General features: G+C 37.2%; 1 protein-coding gene across 4 annotated transcripts in view; it reads right to left on the reverse strand.

Moving 5' to 3' along the window:
- The window catches only part of RAD51B (RAD51 paralog B), a 688,762-nt gene that overhangs the window by 357,582 nt on the left and 305,261 nt on the right, over positions 1-25,919 (reverse strand). The window lies entirely within an intron of this gene.

The raw sequence follows: 25,919 nt of genomic DNA on the forward strand, positions 1-25,919 counted from the left end.
AGGAGTATTTTGTATATTTTACCCATCTTAAGACTTCACTCTTTCAATGCTATGCGTTCTTCCTTGAGTAAATATTTATCTACGTTGTCTAGTGGTTACAGCCCAAGGAAAGAAGCCAGGAAACAGGGATATCACCCCATATTCTGCTACTGCTCTTCAATAGGTCAACGTGAGAGTCATTTCTCCTCTTAGGTCCCTCTACTAAGGAACTGAGACAGTCTATGCCCCTCGACCAAGTTCTAGAGACCTTTACACAAAATTACTCATATTCCACTGCTTACCCTGCTTGCCCCGCCCCAGCTGTTTACCCTTGCCGTTGTACTGCACACAATCAGGATGTTACTTAAGAGTGCTCTTAAAAGAACACATGGTGTGTGGCTGACAGGGTCTTGGTGCTCTGGCCAGGTGTCAGGTCTGGGCCTCTGAGGTGGAAGAGCCAAGTTCAGGACATTGGTCCACCAGAGACTTCCAGCTCTATGTAACATCAAACAGCGAAAGCTCTCCCAGAGATCTCCATCCCAACGCTAAGACCGGCTCCACTCAACGACCAGCAAGCTACAGTGCTGGACATCCTATGCAAAGCAAGACAGGAACAAAATCCCACCCATTAGCAGAGAGGCTGCCTAAACTCATAATAAGGTCACAGATACCCCAAAACACACCACCGGATGCGGTCCTGCCCACCAGAAAGACAAGATCCAGCCTCATCCACCAGAACACAGGCACCAGTCCCCTCCACAACCCACTGAACCAACCTTAGCCACTGGGGACAGACACCAAAAACAACAGAAACTATGAACCTGCAGCCTGCGAAAAGGAGACCCCAAACACAGTAAGTTAAGCAAAATGAAAAGACAGAGAAACACACAGCAGATGAACGACCAAGGTAAAAACCCACCAGACCAAACAAATGAAGAGGAAATAGGCAGTCTACCTGCAAAAGAATTCAGAGGAATGATAGTAAAGATGATCCAAAATGTTGGAAATAGAACAGAGAAAATACAAGAAACGTTTAACAAGGACCTAGAAGAACTAAAGAGCAAACAAACAATGAAGACAACACAATAAATGAAATAAAAAATTCTCTAGAAGGAATCAATAGCAGAATAACTGAGGCAGAAGAATGGATAAGTGACCAGGAAGATAAAAGAGTGGAAAAAACTACCGCAGAGCAGAATAAAGAAAAAAGAATGAAAAGAATTGAGGACAGTCTCAGAGACCTCTGGGACAACATTAAACAGACCAACATTCGAATTATAAGGGTCCCAGAAGAAGAAGAGAAAAAGAAACGGACTGAGAAAATATTTGAAGAGATTATAGTTGAAAACTTCACTAATATGGGAAAGGAAAGAGTCAATCAAGTCCAGGAAGTGTACAGAGTCCCATAAAGGATAAATCCAAGGAGAAACATGCCAAGACACATATTAATCAAACTATCAAAAATTAACTACAAAGAAAAAATATTAAAAGCAGCAATGGAAAAACAACAAGTAACATACAAAGGAATCCCCATAAGGTTGACAGGTGATCTTTCAGCAGAAACTCTGCAAGCCAGAAGGGAGTGGCAGTGCATATTTAAAGTGATGAAAGGGAAAAACCTACAACCAAGATTACTCTACCCAGCAAGGATCTCATTCAGATTCGATGGAAAATAAAAACCTTTACAGACAAGCAAAAGCTAATAGAATTCAGCACCACCAAACCAGCTTTACAACAAATGCTAAAGGAACTTCTCTAGGCAGGAAACACAAGAGAAGGAAAAGACATACATTAGCAAACCCAAAACAATTAAGAAAATGGTAATAGGAACATACATATCGATAATTACCTTAAATGTAAATGGATTAAATGCTCCAACCAAAAGACAAAGACAGGCTGAATGGATACAAAAACAAGACCCATATAGATGCTGTCTACAAGAAACCCACTTCAGACCTAGGGACACATACAGACTGAAAGTGAGGGGATGGAAAAAGATATTCTATGCAAATGGAAATCAAAAGAAAGCTGGAGTAGCAATTCTCATATCAGACAAAATAGACTTTAAAATAAAGACTATTACAAGAGACAAAGAAGGACACTACACAATGATCAAGGGATCAATCCAAGAAGAAGATATAACAATTCTAAATATTTATGCACTCAACATTGGAGCACCTCAATACATAAGGCAAATGCTAACAGCCATAAAAGGGGAAATCGACAGTAATCAATCATAGTAGGGGACTTCAACACCCTACTTTCACCAATGGAGACATCATCCAAAATGAAAATAAATAAGGAAACACAAGCTTTAAATGATACACTGAACAAGATGGACTTAATTGATATTTATAGGACATTCCATCCAAAAACAGCAGATTGCACTTTCTTCTCAAGTGCTCATGAACATTCTCCAGGATAGATCATATCTTGGGTCACAAATCAAGCCTTGGTAAATTTAAGAAAATTGAAATCATATCAAGTATCTTTTCCGACCACAACGTTATAAGACTACATATCAATTACAGGAAAAAAATCTGTAAAAAATACAAACACATGGAGGCTAAACAATACACTACTAAATAACCAAGAGATCACTGAAGAAATCAAAGAGGAAATCAAAAAATACCTAAAAACAAATGACAATGAAAACAATGACGACCTAACACCTATGGGATGCAGCAAAAGCAGTTCTAAGAGGGAAGTTTATAGCAATACAATCCTACCTCAAGAAACAAGAAACATCTCAAATAAACAACCTAACCTTACACCTAAAGCAATCAGAGAAAGAAGAACAAAAAATCCCCAAAGTTAGCAGAAGGAAAGAAATCAAAATGATCAGATGAGAAATAAATGAAAAAGAAATGAAGGAAACAATAGCAAAGATCAATAAAACTAAAGGCTGGTTCGTTAAGAAGATAAACAAAATTGATAAACCATTAACCAGACTCATCAAGAAAAAAAGGGAGAAGACTCAAATCAATAGAATTAGAAATGAAAAAGGAGAAGTAACAACTGACACTGCAGAAATACAAAGGATCATGAGAGATTACTACAAGCAACTATATGCCAATAAAATGGGCAACCTGGAAGAAATGGACAAATTCTTAGAAGAGCACAGCCGTCTGAGACTGAACCAGGAAGAAATAGAAAATAAGAACAGACCAATCACAAGCACTGAAATTGGGACTGTGATTAAAAATCTTCCAAGAAACAAAAGCTTAGGACCAGATAGCATCACAGGCAAATTCTATCAAACATTTAGAGAAGAGCTAACAGCTATCCTTCTCAAACTCTTCCAAAATATAGCAGAGGGAAGAACACTCCCAAACTCATTCTACGAGGCCACCATCACTCTGATGCCAAAACCAGACAAAGATGTCAGAAAGAAAGAAAACCACAAGCCAATATCACTGATGAACATAGATGCAAAAATCCTCAACAAAATACTAGCAAACAGAATCCAACAGCACATTAAAAGGATTATACACCATGATCAAGAGGGGTTTATCCCAGGAATGCAAGGATTCTTCAATATACACAAATCAGTCAATGCGATATATCATATTAACAAATCAAAGGAGAAAAACCATGATTATCTATAGATGCAGAAAAAGCTTTTGACAAAATTCAATGCCCATTTATGATAAAAAACCCTCCAGAAAGTAGGCTTAGAGGAAACTTACCTCAACATAATAAAGGCCATATATGACAAACCCACAGCCAACATCATTATCTATGGTGAAAAACTGAAACCATTTCCTCTAAGATCAGGAACAAGACAAGGTTGTCTACTCTCACCATTATTATTCAACATAATGTTGGCCACAGCAATCTGAGAGGAAAAAGAAATAAAAGGAATCCAAATTGGAAAAGAAAAAGTAAAGCTGTCATGGTTTGCAGATGACATGATACTATACAAAGAGAATCCCAAAGATGCTACCAGAAAACTACTAGAGCTAATCAATGCATTTGGTAAAGTAGCAGGATACAAAATTAACACACAGAAATCTCTTGCATGACTATACACTAATGATGAAAAATCTGAAACAGAAATTAAGGAAACACTCCATTGCAACAAAAACAACAAAATACCTAGGAATAAACCTACCTAAGGAGACAAAAGACCCATATGCAGAAAACTATAAGACATGGATGAAAGAAATTAAAGATGATACTAACAGATGGAGAGATATACCATGTTCCTGGATTGGAAGAATCAACATTGTGAAAATGACTATACTACCCAAAGCAATCTACAGATTCAATGCAATCCCTATCAAACTACCACTGGCATTTTTCACAGAACTAGAACAAAAAATTCACAATTTGTATCGAAACACAAAAGACCCCGAATAGCCAAAGCAATCTTGAGAAAGAAAAACGTAGGTGGAGGAATCAGGCTCCTGGACTTCAGACTATACTACAAAGCTACAGTAATCAAGACAGAATGGTACTGGCACAAAAACAGAAATATAGACCAATGGAACAGGATAGAAAGTCCAGAGATAAACCCACGCACATATGGTCACCTTTTCTTTGATAAAGGAGGCACGAATATACAATGGAGAAAAGACAGCCTCTTCAGTAAGTGGTGCTGGGAAAACTGGACAGCTACATGTAAAAGAATGAAATTAGAACACTCTGTAACACCATACACAAAAATAAACTCAAAATGGATTAAAGACCTAAATGTAAGGCTACACAGTGTAAAACTCTTAGAGGAAAACATAGGCAGAACACTCTATGAAATAAATAACAGCAAGATCCTTTTAGACCCACCCTCTAGAGAAATGGTAATAAGAACAAAAATAAACAAATGGGACCTAATGAAACTTAAGAGCTTTTGCACAGCAAAGGAAAGCATAAACAAGACGAAAAGACAACTCTCAGAATGGGAGAAAACATTTGCAAATGATGCAACTAACAAAGGATTAATCTCCAAATTTACAATCAGGTCATGCAGCTCAATATCAAAAAAAACAAACAACTCAATCTAAAAATGGGCAGAAGATCTAAATAGACATTTCTCCAAAGAAGATATACAGATTGCCAACAAACACATGAAAGAATGCTCAACATCACTAGTCATTAGAGAAATGCAAATCAAAACTACAATGAGATATCATCTCACACCGGTCAGAATGGCCATCATCAAAAAATCTACAAACAATAAATGCTGGAGAGGGTGTGGAGAAAAGGGAACCCTCTTGCACTGTTGGTGGGAATGCAAGTTGATACAGCCACCATGGAGAACAGTACGGAGGTTCCTTAAAAAACTAAACATAGAACTACCATATGACCCAGCAATCCCACTACTGGGCCTATATCCTGAGAAAACCATAATTCAAAGAGAGTCATGTACCAAAATGTTCATTGCAGCTCTATTTACAACAGCCAGGACATGGAAGCAACCTAAGTGTCCATCAACAGATGAATGGATAAAGAAGATGTGGCACATATATACAATGGAATATTACTCAGCCATAAGAAGAAACGAAATTGAGTTATTTGTAGTGAGGTGGATGGACTTAGAGTCTGTCATACAGAGTGAAGTAAGTCAGAAAGCAAAAAGCATACTGTATGCTAACACACATATATGGAATCTAAAACAAACAAACAAAATGGTTCCGAAGAACCTAGAGGCAGGACAGGAATAAAGAGATAGACATAGAGAATGGACTTGAGGGTATGGAGAGGGGGAAGGGTAAGTGGGGACGAAGTGAGAGAGTGGCATGAACATATATACACTACCAAATGTAAAATAGATAGCTAGTGGGAAGCAGCTGCATAGCACAGGGAGATGGGCTCAGTTCTTTGTGACCACCTAGAGGGGTGGGATAGGGAGGGTGGGAGGGAGATGCAAGAGGGAGGGGATATGGGGATATATGTATATGTATAGCCGATTCACTTTGTTACACAGTAGAAACTAACATAACATTGTAAAGCAATTATACTCCAGTAAAGATGTTAAAAAATAATTACTCATATTCCATGTGATTCTTATCCCACAAAAGGTGCCCAAACCCCGGAATCTATATCAGTATCAGTATCAGAATCTATATCACTCTGTTCTTGTCACCTCTGGGCTCCTGATTAGGTCTTCCTATTCACAGAAGGAAAATTTACAGCCCAAAGGTTATCCCTCAGGTCTCATTGCACCTACTGACTACGGTCAGTCGTGGAGAATAAAGTTTTGGTTCTCAGGTCGAGTTTCTCCCACAGACAGTATGACAAAATAGCAATCAGCTCTTTGCAAAGAATGCAGAGAATATAACTCTATCTTAAAGTCTGACCTGGGCTTCAGTAGCAACAGATCAAACACAAAAACTTATTAACTACAAATGATTCAAGCCAGCCCTACTTGGCTTTATAAATAAGAAACAAATACATGCCTCAATGAATTAGACACTGGGCTAAGTATATAAGAGTGTACACCCATTTGAATTCTGCCACTGACTTGTTGGGGAACTTTTTTTGGCAAGTGAAAACTTCCCTGACTTCAACTTCCTCATCTGTAAACTTTTTAAAGTGATATTTTACTATAACTGGGTTTTCACAAGCAATAGACTTAAAAATGCCTGTGAAAAATGCAAATGCCTACAGCTGTATAATCAGTCACCTCATCTTCAGAATAAAACAAAGGCCCCACTCCTGATCCAGATGGCCCTACACTCAATAAGAGACCTTGGAGATTTGGCTCAGAAATGAGTAAACAGACTACAATACAGGAAGGGCAAGCTACTAGGGAGGGAGGCCAATGCAGGTTAATCATTAACAGGATTAAGTGTCTTATTTCTCTTTCATAACATAAGCTTGACTAGCTGGAAACATACCCAGCCAAGCACAAAAAGCCATCAGTGGTTAAAAGGAAATAATTGAATGAGAAAGGAACCATGGTTCAGGTCACATCATTTGAATTCTCTTAAATTCTTCCTTTAAGGGTCTTTCTTCACTTGAAATTTGTGAGAGATCAATTCAACCTGGATACATAGAGATTTAATTATTTTTCTTATTTATACAAACTCATATATTGTATGATTGAGCTCCCGTAAGTTTATAGATTCTAGTGGAAGAGTTTGGCAACAGTTCTCAAGCCTGATCTCAGCTTCTTGCTATGTGACTTAGACAAGTCTCTTAATCTAGCTAAGCTTCTTAGTCCCCCAATTTAGAAAAAAGAAATTATGAAGTGAGTCCTGGCTAACGAAGGCACAAGCCCATTAGCCCCTTGGCTCTACTTTCCTTATAATATGTTTGTACTTTGCAATGTGATCAGAGGTCAAGTCAGTGAGGACAGGACAAATACACATGTAATAAGTTAAGAATGTAATGACAGCAAAACATACAAGACCCACATCCTCCTCTCAACAACTGACCGAGCGTTTCCTTACCCCTTCTGACTGAGAACTGGACAATTTAAGGGAGAAGGGAAGGTACAAATTGAAACTGGAGACCAAACAGAATGTAATAGAAAGAAGTATATTAAAATTGGCTGGTGGGTATACAAATTTAAATGGGGTTATAATACAGAGATGTTCAAGTTTTAAATATTTTCATCAGCCTAAGATAAGAATATGAGATATGATGAATAAGATGAAAGGTAATCACTGCCTAAAACACTGCATTTAATTTTTTCTTTAGAAAATTAGAAAACAAAAATTTCTAGTGAACAAAACTTTAATCCTTTTCTCCTACTCTACTCTAGAAATGCCTTATTTCCCTTTCATACTGTCAGGCTCCAGAGTTACAAGTAACAGAAAATGATGAAGGATCAAATACGGTAGAAGCTCACAGGAAAAAGAGAACCTATTATATAAAGACATGAACTCAGTCAGGCTGAGAACCTGTCTACCTCTTCACACAGAAAACCAAAAGACTTGTGCTACTTGCTGCAGTGTGGAAGAGGAGCTAATTTGTATGTTGACCTAAAACTCTCCCTGGGCAGGTGGGGCTTGCTCCTTTAATGACTCCTGATGAAAATTCACTTTGTCCTACCCAAAGGCTAAAACCAAGACACAAAGCTTTTATTTTGGGAAACCTGGGTCTAAAACTCAATGAAGGCATTATTCTCTACACTTTTTTTTTCTTTTACTTAAACCCTTTATGTTCAGAAATGAAAATAAAAGTTTTCATAGTCTTTCCAAAATGCAACTTTCTATTTACAATTGTGAAAAACAGACACAACCTAAATGTAAAACATCTAGAAGAACAGTTATGCAAATTATGTTACAATGAAAGAATTTATTATGTGGCCATTAGAAGTCTGTTTACAAAAAAATTTTTAATAGGATGAGAAAATGTTCATGACAAAATGGTAAGTGGAAATACTATATAAAACTATGTAAACTATGTAAAAATTTAAATATGTAAAATAAGATGAAGCAAATATAACAAAATGTTATTAACAGTAGACATTTAAGGGTGGGGTTTTAGGTAATTAATATTTTATTAATTAAAAAATTATCTCAGCTTTATTGAGATATAATTCACATACCATACAATTTACCCGCTGAAAAAATTTCAATGGTTTTTAAAATATTCACTGAGTTGTACAATCATTACCACAATCAATTTTAGAACATTTTTATCACTTCAAAAAGATACCCTGTACCCTTTAGCTATTATCCACAAGCCCACCCACTCCCATCCCTAAGCAGCCACTAATCTAATTTCTCTTTCTATAGATTTCACTGTTCTGGACATTTCACACAAATAGAATCATATAATGTGTGGTCTTTGGTCAATAACTTCTTTCACTTAGCATAATGCTTTCAAGGTTCATCGACGTTGTAACATGTATCAGTACTTCCCTTCTCTTTATCATCAAATAATATTCCATTGTATGGACATGCCACGTTTTGTTTATTCCTTCATCCATTGATGGATATTTAAGGTATGTCCACTTTTGGGGTATTACAAATAATGATGCTATGAACATTTGTGTACAACTTATTTTCAATTATCTTAAGCATACACCTAGGAGCAGATGGGTCTATTTTTAAAACATTTTTGTGCTCCCAAATTTTATATTACAAGGTATTTATAATTCTTTTATTATTAAAGAAAAATAGTAACAAAAAGATATCCTCTTGATTTCAATTCTCCCATGGGCCAGGACTTCGTGTGCCCAATCTTTCATTCTCTCCAAAACCCAAGCCAGACGTTTTGTAGTTAATTATCTAAAATGTTTTTAATGAATGCTTGCTCTCAGTTGGACCCTGTACTAGGCAAATTAGAGGATGTGAAAGAAATAGGAAATGAGGTCTTTGCTTTCAAGAAAGGAATGCTGCTAAACTCTAGAGAGAATGCTTGGGAGGGAAAATCACTAACATTAACCTAGGAAATAGAGGGATATGGCATATTCAAGTGGGGTGGGTTCCATCCTGCACTGGAGAGTGAACCATTCCATTGCTCAACAGAAAACTAAAGAGTTCTCTCATCTACCTCTGTTTTAACAGAGAAGACTGAAAACTGAACTTCACGATCATTGTAACCCTCTGTAAGAAAGGATTTTCCTAATGAAGAACCTAAGGCAGGGAGATAGTTAAAAGGCTCTTTTCATCACAGCTAAGTATTACCTGCTTTTTTTTATGTGCACGCACACATACATACAAACAAGATTTGTTTCCGTTTAGGAAACGCTGTGTTGGCAGGGCTGTGTAAGCAAGTAGAGAAACAGCATTGCCGTAAGATGAACGGTCCACCTAGGACCACCAGTTCAACATGTGCCCATTAGTTCAAAATGTGTCCTGCCCTCGTGTATATGTGTATCACTGACTACCTCTCAGACCACCTGGGCCGCAAGAGGGAGGAGATTAACTTCTTAAAATGTAATATGCTATTTTAAATATGTTTAAAAGTTCTGAAAAATAATAAACACCCATATAATCAACTTGAGATATAAAACACTGAGGTATATTTTAAGGAATAGATAAATGGAAAAATCAAATTATGCAAAGTTAGTGACCAATAATAGAATAAGAAGGTCGTACCCATCAACAAGAGGTCTAAGACTAGGGTAAAACGCTTTGAGTGCAGAAAACTGGAATCAGGCCCTAAACAATAAAATGAAACCAGGTCATTTTAAGATAATATAACTTGTCCCAAATATGACTCTGGCCTGGGCACTCCCTTGCCCTCCTTCACTGCAGCCTCCTCTGAAACCATGCTTCTCCCAGGGTACCAGATGAATCATCTATTAGAAGAATGAAGAAAGCAGTCTCAGATGAAAAAGAACAGAGACCAAAATTCATGGAGCGTCCTGCGCACACTGGAGTCTTCAGGGAACAGGGCTGTATAAACCGCTGTGATAGTGATTAGGAAAACAAAGCAGCGAGGATAATCCCTCCTGAAAACTGAAACAGCAACGTGCCAGGAATGAAAGGCTTTGGTGGAGGTACGCCCATGTCCTAGGACTGGAATAAAGGCAGGTTTTAAAGGGCAAGTCTGAAATATACTTGCCGAACATGACCTGCCTTGCTAAGCCTGGTTCTTGTCATGGCTATGATGCCCTCAATTTCATGAACATCATGTTCACTTGGAAAGAAAAAAAACTTGTTTTAGTAGTAATTGCACATCAATACGAGAGTCCTATTATTTCTATTAAGTTAATTAACCTATTTTTGAAAAGTATACAAAATAGGTCACTTAAGTGGGTGTGACCTTACCTAGTGAACTATGCTTTTAAACTGTCTCCAACTATTAAGATTTATAGTTGCCTTTATCAACATCTTAGCTGGAAAAGGCTGGCTGAGTGAAAGGCATGCAGCACCAGGCAAAAACAGTGTTGGTCCCTATCAATCAGCCTATTATAACTTAATGATATTTAGATGATATGATTAGATTTTCAAATTGAATGCTGTTTAATCTAAATTCCAGAGTGCTTGTGTAATCATGCCATATTTTTAAGGCTCAGGCAAACAGTCTGAAGGAGAGAATTCGTAGCTGAGATCTATAAATATAATGTTCTTCCTAGATTGCTAAGGAAGAAAACTGCTTTACCATGGTATACATATGTGGGCAAAAACTACTTCTAAATTTTCACCGCTGTCATCATCAAAAGCATAAAGGGACTTTGCAGAACTGAACACCATGCTAGGCAATACACAACAGTTTTGCCTTGCATTTTGGTCCTGGTCAGATGGCATAACATCCTAGAAGTCCATTTCTATTAAACATTAAATTTAATTCCATTTACAAAGTGATAATGTTCTTTCGAGCCTCTTCCCATCCAAGTGTCTCTGGTTCCATGATCATGTGGCCCACCCCAAGAAGTGATACTTGTGCTGTAACTAATCACATTGACTGCCAAGATGATGAAAGACATTTCTAAGCTCTCACATTCTAACGAAACGGTCTCATTGTTGGAGAAATGCAGATTACAAAAACAATATCAAGTCTCCCAAGTGTGATAAGCTTCTTAGAATCTGTGAGTTCCAACATTATACATAAGAAATATGAACTCTTCCCATGTTGAGACCTCAACTGAAAAACAGTGAATTATGTCAAAGTCACAGAGCAGCAGTCCAGTCTAACTCATTTTAACCCCCCACTAGTGATCTACCAGGCACTCAGAAACCATCTTAATAAATTAATGAATGAGTGTGCAGAAGCTGTCTCTTTAACACCTCCAGAAGAAAGTCCAGGCTTCTTAGTCTTTGAAGCTTCAGCCTCTGTTCCTACATTCATTTCTCCTCAAATACAGATCTTCTTCTGTGCTTCACTCTACGAAAAGTGAATTACTGGCTGTTTCCCACTTACTCCGTTTTTTCCTCCGAATTCATGTCTTTGTTTGCATTATTCCTTTTGCAGAAAGCTTTTCTGATCTCCTTGTGTTCAAATCCTACCCACACTTTATGAGTTTAGCTGTGACATCCTACACATACTTCAGAGGTTTATTCCCTGTGAAATGGATGTAAAGGGGTTCTGGACTCAAAGGTAGAGGATGGGGCTGGAGGAGGTAATTGAATTGAACTGAAATGGAAGATTTAAGTAAGAGTCTACATCCTGGGAGAGACAACATCCCCACCTCTAGCCTCTTTCCCTCCTTCAGCTCCCTAAACTCTGACAACCAGCTGCTTAACCCTCAAAAAGAAAATTGCTAAAGTCCTCCCTGGACAAAAGGATGAGCTGTAGAGAAAAGACATACAGTTCCAGACTTTTGAAGGTCCACCCACAAAACAGTGGGGTCTGTGCCAAAAACCTTCTAATGAAGACACCAATCAATAAAACTGGCCATATACCTAGAGCACCTGTGTGTGTGTGACACACACGTGAGCATGCCCACACATGTGCATGCACCTCTTACTCTTCAACATGAACGGACTGCCAAAGAACATCAGATTTTTGAAAGAAAGCCTCTGACATGAAAGACAAAGAGCAAATCATAGTCCCACCGGTGTTACCTGTGTCATAAAAATAGTCTGTGTTTCCCAATGAAACAACTATATTAAAGATGTTTAAAGGACACTTCTGGGGATATTAAGGATATGATTTTCAATATTTAGCATCTTATACTTTGATAAGATCTGGATGATTATCAATATAATGATGACAGAAACTTCTATGTACCTTTTATTAAAGTTAAAATGTAGTTTACTAAAGAAGTAGTGAATTAAGAAATATAAATTTGGTATATTTATGTTCAGATAGTGTCCATCCTAGGCCCAATGTCACATCTCATCAAACTCCCTGTGCTTGACCAAGTCTCCAAATTATCCTCCACCTTCTCTCTCCATACTACTTCTCCTTCCCAATTTAGAAATCAGAACTCTTATTTCCTCAGAATTCTGATAAGCTGGCATGGAGAAAGTGATCTGCTTGATGAATATATCCTGAGGTATTTAATGCCGAATAGATTTGTGTCTCCTTCTAAGGCAAGCGGCTAAGGAAAAGAGGATGTTAGGGTAAGCAGACCTGGTCTCAGCCCTAGCTTGTGCATGACAATGGAATGACCTTAGGCAGATGACTGAATTGCTTTGAAGTTACATTTCTTTACCTCTAAAATATATATGATAAAAATCTATCTAATAAGGTTGTTTTCAAAACTAAGTAAGACAATGCTTATGGAAGGACTTGGCAAATATGTATAAAGTTCTAAAGAGGGCAGGGAGTGTAGGTGGAATATCAGAAGACTGATAAATGAGTCTTCAAGGTGAAATTTCAGACTATGAAGTCTCTGGGTAGGTATAAGGGTTATGGGAGCATTCATGTTGGTCCTTCAATCATACAAGGAAAGAGCAAGTCTACCTATCAAATCTTAATCTGGGTACTTTTAAGGGCCATTTCCATGCAACACTGAAAAGGGAGTGGAATTTGAGCACAGAGATATGGTCACAGGACTTTACTTCATCCATCCATGCATACATTCAACCATCTATCCATCCATCCATCAACCAAGTCCTACCTCTGTGCCATCCACTCAGCTGGACATGGAACTACAAAATTGGACAAGATACAATCCCTCCAGTAATCAAGCAGGAAGAAAAGGAAATACACACAAGTGCCACAGGTTTCATAGGAACGATATAAAAAGTATGCACAGGGTATGATGAGACAAAAGTAATCAATTCCACTTGAGTCACAAGAGACTTTGTGCTGAAACTGGGGTTTTAAAAAATCAATAGGTATTCATCAAAGAAGTGGATGGAGAAACTGTAGAGTGTTCAACAACATGTATGTTCAGGAACCCACAAACTTTCAACGTGGCTGAAGGAAGCATAGGCCAATGAGAGGATTCAAAGCCAGAAACAAGGCAAAGATCATGAAGACAATGATAATCAATATAAGAAGTTTAAATCTTCTCTTGTAGGAACACAAGAAGCCACTGCCAAATTTTTTTAAGTGAGAAATTAATACTTTTATGACTTGCATTTTGGGAAGGTTAATCTGGAAATGGTATGAGAATAGACTGCAGTTGGGTAAGTCTGGTGGCAAGAAGACAACTGCAGTCATCCAGCGACAGAGGAATGGGGATGGAGGTGTGAGTAGGGGATTTTCTCTAAGGCCTTTCAGCTATTTCTTTTATGTACCATGTTCACCAAATTAAGTGGATTATTCCATAGCATGCAAAACTAAAAAAAAATTATAAAGTACTTACAATCTCAAGTATAAAGCCAATGCAAAAGACAATATATCTTGGTTAAAGAGAGTTGGGTTTGATCATTACTAAAAAAGGAAAGTTTAATGAGGGAGACAAGATGATACAGAGAGCTGGCATGAGACTGGAGCCCTACACCACCAGGTCACCAGTACGAATCCAGTCCAGGCCTGGTGTGACTGGAAGTTACTTTGAAATAATAGTGCTTTGTTGGCTAGTGTGAAATAACTCGTCTGTTTCGTGCCAGTTCTCACAAGACAAGCATCTACATCACAAAATAAATAGCACTTCTGACCCTAATAGGAATCTGTCCAAGAGAAAAATTCTGGAAGAATAAAGTCTGAATTTCTGCCTACCTACCCCTCTCCCCACCCTAAAAGCTGACCCCCTTCCCACTGTTCCATCCAAATCAATAACCTCTAGATGTCTGTTATCTCTATCTGGCAAAGCCTGCATGCCACTGTGCAGTCCTACTTTCTCTCTAAGATGAACCACAGAGAGTCCCAGGTTTACACACGACATTAATGGGTGCAAGTTTCCCGATGCGTTACTAATGGGACAAAAGAATAAATTTCATCTTAAAGTTATTTTCAAACCTTCCTACTGAAGGACATCTGAAAGTACTTAAGAAACACACTATATCCCTAGTGGTTGAAAGAAAGAAAGGAAAAAGAAAAAAACAACAACAACTCTGTCTTGCCCTATAAAGGTTATTGAAAATACCATGCGATTAATGCTATTTATATGGCACTGAGCTAAACTCGAAAGGTAACACTTAACCACTCTCTGTTTACCAAGTTAATCCACCAGATTTGTTTATTTTGTCTGATTTACTGAGACAAATACCTTGAGTGTCTGAAATGTTTTATCTGGCCCTGGGAAAGGAAAACTAAAGGAGTGTTGTGCTTTTATTAATAGATAAGTGCAAACAGGCCCCATCCTATCAAATGAACAGCTAGGACCTTTGGCCACTGTTTACTGAAAATAAAATTAGCCTTGGCTGGCAGGTACTTATCAGATCTGAGAATAATTAACTACCCACATCTGGTACATGTTACTGAAAATGCTAGTGGGAGCCATTAACTTTGGTAAGGGTTATTTTTCCTGAACAGCTAACATCCCCCTAACATACCATCGGAATGCACCCTTTTCTTCCCATACACGTTCATGGCAGCACCAAAAGCAGTTCCACCAGCTGTTTCCTCACTTCAACTCAACAGAAAAACAGTTCTAGAAATCCAGAAGAAATTACTGAGACCTGGCTGCTCCCCACCACACTCCACAGTGCTCACCAATGGGATCACCTGCTGCAGCAAAACTGGAGCTTTGCAAACACACAAGGGTCATTTTAAGTTAATCAATAATAACACTTTGTACTTTAAGCTTTCTGTTTTGTCTTGTTTTTCTCAAAGGACTTCAAGGAACATCACCAATGTAGAGTATAGCTTTCAAAATTCAAAAGGAGAGCCTAGGAACCAACATCCCTTACAGCTAGTCCGTTGAAAAGGCAGTAATCAAATTCAGGTACATTGTCCCTAATTCATTTTTTTTCTATACTAACAATCTCTTTACCAGGTAAGAGTTTTCACAATGTTATTAAAGGAAAGGAAATGCTCTAAGGCATTCATATAAATAAGCAATGCAAAATAAATCATTTTACATTTATGTCACAGAAACTAGAGGCACGAAACTCAAGGTCTCTGCAATTAGCTTGCTGTGAAATTCTAAACAAGTCAGATGACTTGTTTAGTCAAGCGATCTCTCTTCTCTGTGCGCTGTAAAACCGGGAATACCAACCTACACCACAAAGCTGTGAGGAGGAGTAAACTTCTGACAGCACCAGGAAAACGCATGTCAGTGGAGAGATAAGAAATTCCAAATCTCCAGGAACATTTCTTCTCAAGGAAAACAGCAGGACTATACTAATAAATTATAACATTTTACCCAGCACCATTTATCAAGGTAATTTCCCCAAATGTTTTGTAGACATGTAATTATGACCCCTTCTACTGTGCCAAGGGAACTTGCATTCTACAGACTAAGACCTTGGGTGGTTTGAAGATCAGCAGTTGCCTTATTTCCAAGGAAATTGCAAATTGGATTTTATTAACAATGAATGGACGGCCTTTCTGTACACACATACCTTACTAAAATATGCTAGGTGGGTAGACATCAGACACTTTAGTAGGTGAGGACACAAACTAAGAAATGGGGAGGTCTAGGGATATGGAGCTCCTAAATAAGGCTTGGAACACAGAAGGAGGTAGGATTAATATGTGTGGAGGAAATATAATAAAGGGGAGGGAAGTAAGGCCAGTAGAATACAGAAGAAACGAAAGCAATCGGTAGGACTAGGTAGTGTGGTCAGGTAAAGAATGAAGCCAAGCCAGTGGGGATGACAGGCATAAGCTGAAGGGACCTCAAGTGATTAAGAGAGACAGGAGGAGCGTCTCCCATGTGACACATCAAGGCAAGCAGGAATTATCTGGTTGAAATCAGAGAAAACGTTGTTGATTTGGTTTGGGTCCAGTGAAGCTGAAAACAGTCAGAGAGAGAAATGGATTTGTAATTCTGTGCACACACAGAATTGGGAGGCACCTGGAACATAACACTGAAAAATTACTTGGGTAAAACTGGCAAAATTAGAAAATGTTGGGCTTCCCTGGTGGCGCAGTGGTTGGGAATCTGCCTGCCAATGTAGGGGACACGGGTTCGAGCCCTGGTCTGGGAAGATCCCACGTTGCCTCAGAGCAACTAGGCCCGTGAGCCACAGCTACTGAGCTGCGCGTCTGGAGCCTGTGCTCCGCAACAAGAGAGGCCGCGATAGTGAGAGGCCCGTGCACCGCAATGAAGAGTGGCCCCCGCTCGCCGCAACTAGAGAAAGCCCACGCACAGAAACGAAGACCCAACACAGCCAAAAATAAATAAATAAATAAAATTTTTTAAAAAAAGAAAATGTTAAGTCCAAAATCTTCCAATTCCAATAATAAATTTGATTTGCTAGATTGTGAAAGATTTCTCATGTCAATGCCTTACTTACAATGCCAATACTACAGTATCCCTCTAATCATTCAATTATTCTACTGGAATACTATGTGTGGTGTGACTAGCACAGCTTTCCTAGGATTATTCAGATTTGCACAGTCCAGAAACCACTCACAGTCTTAAGGAGGTGGACTGTTCAAACTATTTTCCTGTCATTAAACAAGCAGGTTGATTTCTCTGAAGTGTCAAACCCCAGAACTAGCAGCTATAATATATTAAATGCACTCTTCTGCCTTCATTAATCTTTCACAAAGGACAGGCTTATAGGGAAAAAAATGCTGTACATTTTCTAGTACATTAAACCTCCTATTAGCATCAGAATTTTAAAAAATGCTTTGGCTGAGAGTTTAAAAATAAGTATTTCCTCTGGGATAGAATCTTCTATTTGAAATGTTTAAAAGGCTTCCGAGATAAACTTATATATTTGTTTCAAAAGCATTCAGTATTCATGGAAGCAACTTAAGTGTCCCTCCATAGATGAATGGAAAGATGATGTGGTGTATACACACACACACACACACACACACGCACACACAACGGACTATTACTCAGCCATAAAAAAGAATGAAATCTTGCCATTTGTGACAACGTGGATGGATCTAGAGGGTACCTACTAAATGAAATAAGTCAGATGTCTTATATGTGGAAATACGACCTCATTTACATGTGGAATCTAAAAAACAAAATGAAAATAGACTCATAGATACAGAGAAGAAACAGGTGGTTGCCAGAGGGGAGGGCGCAGGGGAGATGGGCAAAATAAGTGAAGGGATTTAAGAGGTACCAACTTCCAGTTATAAAATAAATAAGTCACAGGGATTTTTAATATACAGTACAAGGAATATCATCAATGATACTGTAAAAACTTTGTGTAGGGACAGATGGTTACTAGACTTATCGTGGTGATCATTTCATAATGTATTTAAATGTTAAATCACTATGCTGTACACCTGAAACTACAATAATATTGTATATCAACTGTATTGGAATTAAAAAAAAGGAAACTAATAAATATACCCAACAAACCCTCTTAGAACGAATAAGTGAGTTCTAGCAAGGTCACAGGATATAAGATAAACAATCAAAAATCATTTCTATATACTAGCATGAACACAGGGACACTGAAATTAAATTAAAAAGAGACCTGCTATATGATCCAGCAATTCCACTTCTGTGTATATATCTGAAGGAAATGAAATTAGTATCAGGGCGAGATATCTGCATTCCCATTCATGGCAGCATTATTCACAACAGCCAAGATATAGAAACAACTTAAATATTAAGAATAAATAAAGAAAATTTGATACAGAAGCCATAAAAAAGGAAGAAAATCCTGCCATTTGTGACAACATGGATGAATGTGGAAGACATTACGCTAAGTGAAATAAGCCAGACAGAGAAAGAAAAATACTGTATTATCTCACCAATATGTGGAATTTAAAAAAAGGAAATTCAAACTCAGAGAAGCAGAGAGTAGAATCGTGGTTGCCAGGCGTTGGGGTGGGGGGAAGAAGTGGGGAGATGTTGGTCAAAGGCTACAAACTTTCAGTTATAAGATGAATTAAGTTCTGGGAATCTAATGTACAGCATGGTGACTATAGTTAATAATACTGTACTGTATACTTAAAATTTGCTGAGAATAGATTTTAAGCCTTCTCACCACACACACAAAAAAGGTAACTATGTGATGTGATGGATGTGTTAATTAACTTAATTGTGGTAATCATTTCACAATGTATACATATACCAAATCATCATGCTGTATACTTTAAACACATACAATTTTACTTGTCAATTATACCTCAGTAAAACTAGGAAAAATACTATTTATAACCACTAAAATAAATGAAATACTTAGGTATAAATCGAACAAAACATGACAGTACTTGTATGCTGAAAACTACTCAAAACTGATGAAAGAAATCAAATAAGATAAAATAAATGGATATATACTGTGAAAAAAAATTTTTTAATAAAAGCATTCAGTATTTGATTTAAAATATCCCTAGATTTATATTTTAAGGAAATTGTATATGGCTTTGGAATAGAAAAAATTATACCTGAGAATTTAGCTAAAGCCTATATAAAACAATATTTTTTAAAAAAGGAATGTATTACATGTGCTATTTCAATTTACCCATTAAACAAGAGAACTCAGTATTCTAATAGTGGGTGTTATGAAAATAAATCAAAGTCTCCCTGAATTGAAAGGTTACTTAATTATACCTAGATGTTGGAATTCTTTCAATCTTGCTTTGTATTACATCTTTCTTTCAAATTTTTGTTAATAGTAATAGGCTGGAAATGGAACCTTATTATAAAGCAGGGTTTCTAAACCTTAGCACTATTGGCATTTTAGGCTGGGTAATTCTTCACGTGAGGGGTTGTCCTGTGCACTGTAGGATGTTTAACAGCATCCTTGGGTTCCACCCAGTAGTACCCCTTCAACCTCTCTGCACAGTTCTGACAACCAAAAAATGTCCCCAGACATTGCCAAATTTCCTCTGCAGGCAAAGTCACCTCAGCTGAAAACAACTGCTAGAAAGAAATGGCAACCACCATAGTTTCATTTAGGAGAAGGGGCATAGTATTCCGGGGATACAACAAGGTGTGAAGTAAAAAGGATGGGCTTTAGAGTTAGGCAGATTGGAATCAAAATTAAGACTCTATCACTCATTAGAGTGTAGCCTTATGAAAATCAACTTAATTAAGCCTCAACTTCCTCATTAATGAAATGGGTATAACGACATCCTAGTAGACATTTGTCTTTGCCCTCCAGCATACGTTTTGGGGAGCAGGGGTTAAGAAATCCTCTCTTCCTTTAGGGGAAACAGCTTTTCCACCCTCAGTCTATCTCCTGCTCCAAGGTTGAGCATATGAAGCTGGCTTAGCCAATGAAATAACTGCATGCCCGGGGCATTAATTAATAGTTCACGGATGGGCATGTGACCCATGCTGGGCCAATTATACTCAATTCTGGGGCTTTTTGCTGGAGAAGGAGGAAAGATTCATTCCCTTTCTCCTGAAGTTGTTAAGCTAGTAGGACCATAAGCCTGGAGCTTCTGTGTGGGAAAAACCAACCCAGTGGAAAACAGATTCAAGAGATGTAGACAGACCAAGCCCTGATGAAACGATTTGTCATACCTGAAGTCAGATCTACCCCTTACGTTCTTCAGTTATGTTAGCTAATGAATTCCCTTTTAACTTAAGCCAGTGTTGAGTTGGGTTTTATCACTTGGAACTGAAAGAGTCCTAACCTGTAAGTTACCTACCTCAAACGCTTGTTGAAAAGACCAAGTAAAATGATGAACACAATAAGGCTATAAAGAGCTTCCTTCTTCTGGCTCTCAATTTATAGAAATCAATACAAACACAATTACGTAAGACCTCAAAACACAATGCAGTCAAGGATCAGACAACAGAACCCATGACTTGGCTTTGAGCTCTTTTCAATAAACTGGTAGACATTCTAAAAGAGCTTAAATTCATGGAGCCAAAAATTTCTATGATTTAAGTTACCTACTATGATGTCAATGAATAGCATGTGCAAATTCTGGTATGTTTTCTTTGTTGCCATCATTTTTAGGTGGCCAACAGTAAGGGTTTGCTTTGAGTATAAAGGTTCCATAGCTTGATTTTTTTTCTTTTTTTAACTGCCAAGAGACTGAAAGAAGGATTAACTAGTGGATTAAATCAAAATAACAAGGATGGGACTAGGTTGAATCTAGTGAGACATCTACCTCAGATGTAAAACTCAGTATTCAAGGTAGAAGTAAGGTAAATAATATTTTAACGCACGATTTTAAAACTCAAAATTAATGCCAAAATTCCACGATGAAGAAAACATCGCAATTTTAAATAAAGGCAGGGTCAATATCACCGATTTCTCCTTTTGCCCCAGGCTCCAAAATGGCTCAGCATGGCATTCCAGAACAGTAAAATCTCTAAGCTATAAAAAGCAGAGGCGTATCTAGTGTTCACAAACAACATCAAGGACTTAAATGCACTTGAGAGGCAACCTAGTTAAGAACTCTAAATTGAAAGCTAAGAAACTCGAGTTCAAGTTCCAGCTCTGTCAGTACTAAGTTACGTAACTGAGCAAATTACTTGGCTGTTCTAATATTTAGTTTTTTCACACATAAACTGAAAGGGCTATAGCAAGTGATTATCAAGATTTTTCTTAACGCTAAAGTTCTATGATTACATTCTAATTTAATTTCCTTTGATGTCTAAAAACAAATGAATACCGAGTATGTTGCATTTTCAGTCCAGCATTTGTGTTATCTAGGAGCTTATGAAATGACAAGCTCTAACCATTCAAGTCTACCAGTGAAAATAACCCAGGTTGAGGGTGATTTTTGTTTGTTTGTTTAATGAGTGCTCTCACATGTTTCAAATGCCATTTGATTATAAGATCCTACAATGGGGAGGTCAGCAGCTTTCCATTGCGGGTATGGGGTAGCAAGGTTGATCCGTGTCTCTAAAAGCCGAAATAATTCACATGGCCGCCCACTGACAAGTCTACTGAAGCATAAAGTAATTGGGTTAATAAGTGACTGCTTATAATTCCCAACAATTTCCAGAAATAGGAAAATGAAAATTTAAAATCAACAACAACAAAGAGAAGGTGACGAGTATCTGGAACAGGAGTAAGAAAAAAAAAGTAATCTATTAATTCTTAAAAAATAGTATATTACATTAAAAGTGATAAAAGTAGCAAGTGACTCAGAAAGCACTGGAAATAGAATATAAACACCAAATATGAAAAACTAAAATGCCTGTGCTCTGGTCCATGCATGTAAGTTTTTTTTTCCAATTTTTTGCTGAACCCTAAGAAATAAAGGATTCTCCATGCCTATGAGATAAACGGACTCAGAAGCTTTTGAAAAGGACTTTGTAAATAAAAACAGGGGCTATTCTTTCTTTTTTAATCAATCTTAAACTTTTTATTATGCAAAATTTCAAACACAGGCAAGGTATACAGGATAGTATAATGATCCCCCATATACCCACTAACAGCTTCAATAATTATCAACTCATGGCCAATGTTATTGGCTATACTCTCACTAATTTCCCCCAATTCTCATAAAGGGATATTCCTTTTAAGCCCCCAAATAAACAAATCTTTTGGGGCTTCAGTTTCCTTGTTTGTAAAATGCAAGCAATTATACTCACCTCCTTACCTACTATAAGTGAAGTTATAAAAAACAACCAAACCTTTTGAGTCTCTTCTAACACTTTCTATGGTATCTGAACATAAGAAATAACAAGACAGAAAATGGAATCAACTTTTGTTTAAACAAGTCTTTCTTTTAAGCAGCTCAAAGTGCTTTGGAAAAATTTATCTTTCATTCTCCCAGCACCTCTGTGTGGCAAATGAAAGTATTATTATTCACCTTCAGCAGATATAGAAACTAAAGAAAAAGAAAATGATTCAAGTCAGATCAAATGAAGAATCAACAGTAGGGGGAAAAATGAATCTAAATATTCTGACTCCTCATGTTCTGTCATTACAAGATGCCACTTCGATCATTACTCTGACATATGTAGACGAAAATAATTGTTTTCTCTAAATGAAATGGACTTACACTCTATTAAGGAGTTTGTACATTTAAGAGAGCAGTGCTATGTAATATGTAGGCATTCAATATACTGAGTGACTTTAAAGCTCACCTTGCAGAGTCATACAAGAGCACAATCCTTAATTAGTTGGCTCAGCCTACTTAAAGAAGACAGTAAGAAGTAAAGGAAGGAAACTAAATATACCTGTGGTTCACTGGAATTGACCAATTATAGCTGGCCATTTCACAGGTTTGAAATCTAAAATATTTTCTTGGCAGATGTAAACATTACTTCAGTGTTACAGTAGAGAATTATACCATTTGGGCCCAGTCCACAGTGCCACAGGCACGGATGATGCAACTTCCAGCTCAGTTATAGAGTATTTTTATAGCACTTACCAAGTCATTATAACTTCATATATTTCAGACATTTTCCTTCCAATTCATACAACAGCTCCTGTTCATTGCATTTGGTCAAGGAAGGTTGGTATGGGATGTGGGGAACGAAAAAAGTCTGTGGGAAGGGTGTGATGAGAATAGTCTGCCATGAGCTAGGTGTTCCTTAAATGTTGCCTATTATTCACCTCATGGAATACATCAGGGCAGAGGCTCTTTCTCTTTCTGTGGTCTCAAGAATAGCCAGCTGCGGCCTGAGTAGTGTCTTCTAGGACCATTACAGCAGAGATCACAACTACTTAAACATTCAAATGAATAGTTTAAAAGTTTATAAAAAAAAAAGTTTATATAATTCGTCTCCAATGATTTCTCTCCAACTTTGAAAATAAGATTAGAGGCCATGACCTACCCAATACCTGACTCCCTAAGACTTTTTAACAAGCCAAGCTATAAAGCAACCAACCAACAAACAGGTTTAAATTGTACTTTTAACACAATCGCTTGTGACTGCTGTTGTTACTGTTTTAATTTAGGATGTAGAGCTCATGTGGAAGGCAGAAAACAGAATGAGGATATAATAGAAAGGATACTGAACTGGCAGTTAAGCAACCTAGGTTTCCATCTTATATCTGCACTAACTAGCTCTGTTGGGCAAGGCTGATAGGTTGACGATAGCAGTTTTCTCATCTGTCAGATGAAATACATGGTCCAAGTGATTTCTAAATTTAGTTCTCAAATTCTCAAACTACCTAATTCCATACATTTTATTCTATTACTTCCATGTAATGTCCCATTTTTCATAATGCCACACCTTTGCTATAACATGCTTTAAAATGTTTATCATCCCTCTATTGATTATAGAAAAACAGTTTAAATCTGAAACAGAGAAAAAGAAGCATCATACTAAATGAATTCTTAATAACTCTCTCTTATAGGTATAGGTTTAAAAAATAATAATAGTAAGATTTTCTAGTTCTCCAGATCCCACCTAATCAGGCCATTTTCTGAGATTCAGAAATGGCAGTTTACAAAAGGATAACATAGATGTCTGGGTCAGCACCTGGCACATTAACAGATGTTAGAGAAATATGCGTGTACCTAACGCCTCCCCCTCTATCCCCATTTTCCCAAAACTACCACCTCTTTGAATCAGAGGTGCTATGGAACCAGACTGAGGACTCAGTTCTAAATAAGAGTTTATACCTTTATTAAGAGTTCCAAATCGTACCAGAAAAAAAATATATATATAACAAAATTTCTGTTTTCAAATGATCAAAAATAGCCCTGGGTACGTTATTAATAAAAGGAAATTTGTAAATAAATGGAAATCATAATAATTATAGTTCAAACATATATTATATTTTCCCAAACAATTCATGAGTAAATGTCACTCAGCATGCAATGATTCTATTATAGGGAAATTAATAAACATAGAATTTATAGTTAAAAAAAAGAAACCCTAAGCCTTCTGGGAATACTACATGTACAAATTGCCAAACTTAGACCCAAGCAGAGCAAGATATGTGGTTGCGAGTTTCATAAATGCCAAGAGAAATAGTTTTTCTAAAATGCTTTCTTGACTTAAAACATTAATCCACCTAAAAAGCTGCTAACTAGATAAGGGGAGGCCAGCAATAAAAAGCTAGCAATAACAATGTTATAGAAAAATATTCTGGAATTTTCAAACTTGAAATACAAAAGCCTTTCTCTGTGGAGATGAACTCCTTCCATTCTCCAAGGGCTCTGTCAACATCATCAACCTCAAACACTTGGCTCACACAAAAAATGTGATGACGCAGGAAATTGTCTGGAAACAAACAAACAAACAAAAAAAGCATTCTCTCTCCCTGGAACCAGAGCTGCCCCAGTAGAGCAGGCAAGCAGCCAGCATGTCAGTGCTTTATTTTAAAGTCTGTTTAATTGTTCCATTCCAATTCAACAGTCCAAGCCCCTTTTCTAAGTACAAGATAGGAAAAAAAAAAAAAAAAAAAAGAAAAAAGAAAAAAAGATCTTACAAGATATTATCTAGTTCTTACTTCACTAGCCCCTATTGAAGAAACCCTAAGTGCTAATTAGCCACATAAACTGTGCAGATGAACTCCAAATCTTTGTGGTACTAGTCTTAGAAGGGTCTCTCTGCCCTAAGGCCCAAGTCAATCTGAAACTCACACATGCAAATTGCACCCAAGATTCACAATTGCATTCTAATTACTGCTGTTTATCCATGAACTTTCCTATTTTTCAAACTGTCTATAAAAGGAGAAAGCAATTACAGCAAGTACCTTATCACATTCTAGTTGGAATTTTGCAAACATTTATTGACTTTGCTGACATTATAGGGGCTGTAAGAACAGACAGGAGATAAGCTACATTTCTCTAGCATTTTGGTATTTTTTTCTGCTTCTTTTCTTGCCAAAAATCAATTGGCTTCCCAGTAAAGCACAAATAAAGCAAATAAACAAAACCAAAAATCTCACAGCTATTTACTGATATAAAGAAATTAAAATAATACTGTACTATGATACCAACTCAATTCACTTGGCATCATTTCCTTATTATATAATATGTTCTATGAAACGTATAATTCTAGTGGCTTGTGTATGTCTTTCCCCTTCAAATTCAATAATCTACCCATTGATGTGATCGACCATTTGTACAAGGAATTTTGTTATGTAAATGTCTGTGATGGATGTAAGTGGACAAAAAATATGATAATTCTGAGATTAATTCTCTTTCCAAATTCTCGATTTATGAGGAAACATCATGGGTATTTCAGTTAGAGACTCCTTGTCTTGCTATTGGTCATTTCTATAACCACCATTGAAAATTTAAAAGCT

Source organism: Tursiops truncatus, chromosome 2 (assembly GCF_011762595.2).
Source record: "Tursiops truncatus isolate mTurTru1 chromosome 2, mTurTru1.mat.Y, whole genome shotgun sequence".
Taxonomy (NCBI): Eukaryota; Metazoa; Chordata; class Mammalia; order Artiodactyla; family Delphinidae; genus Tursiops; species Tursiops truncatus.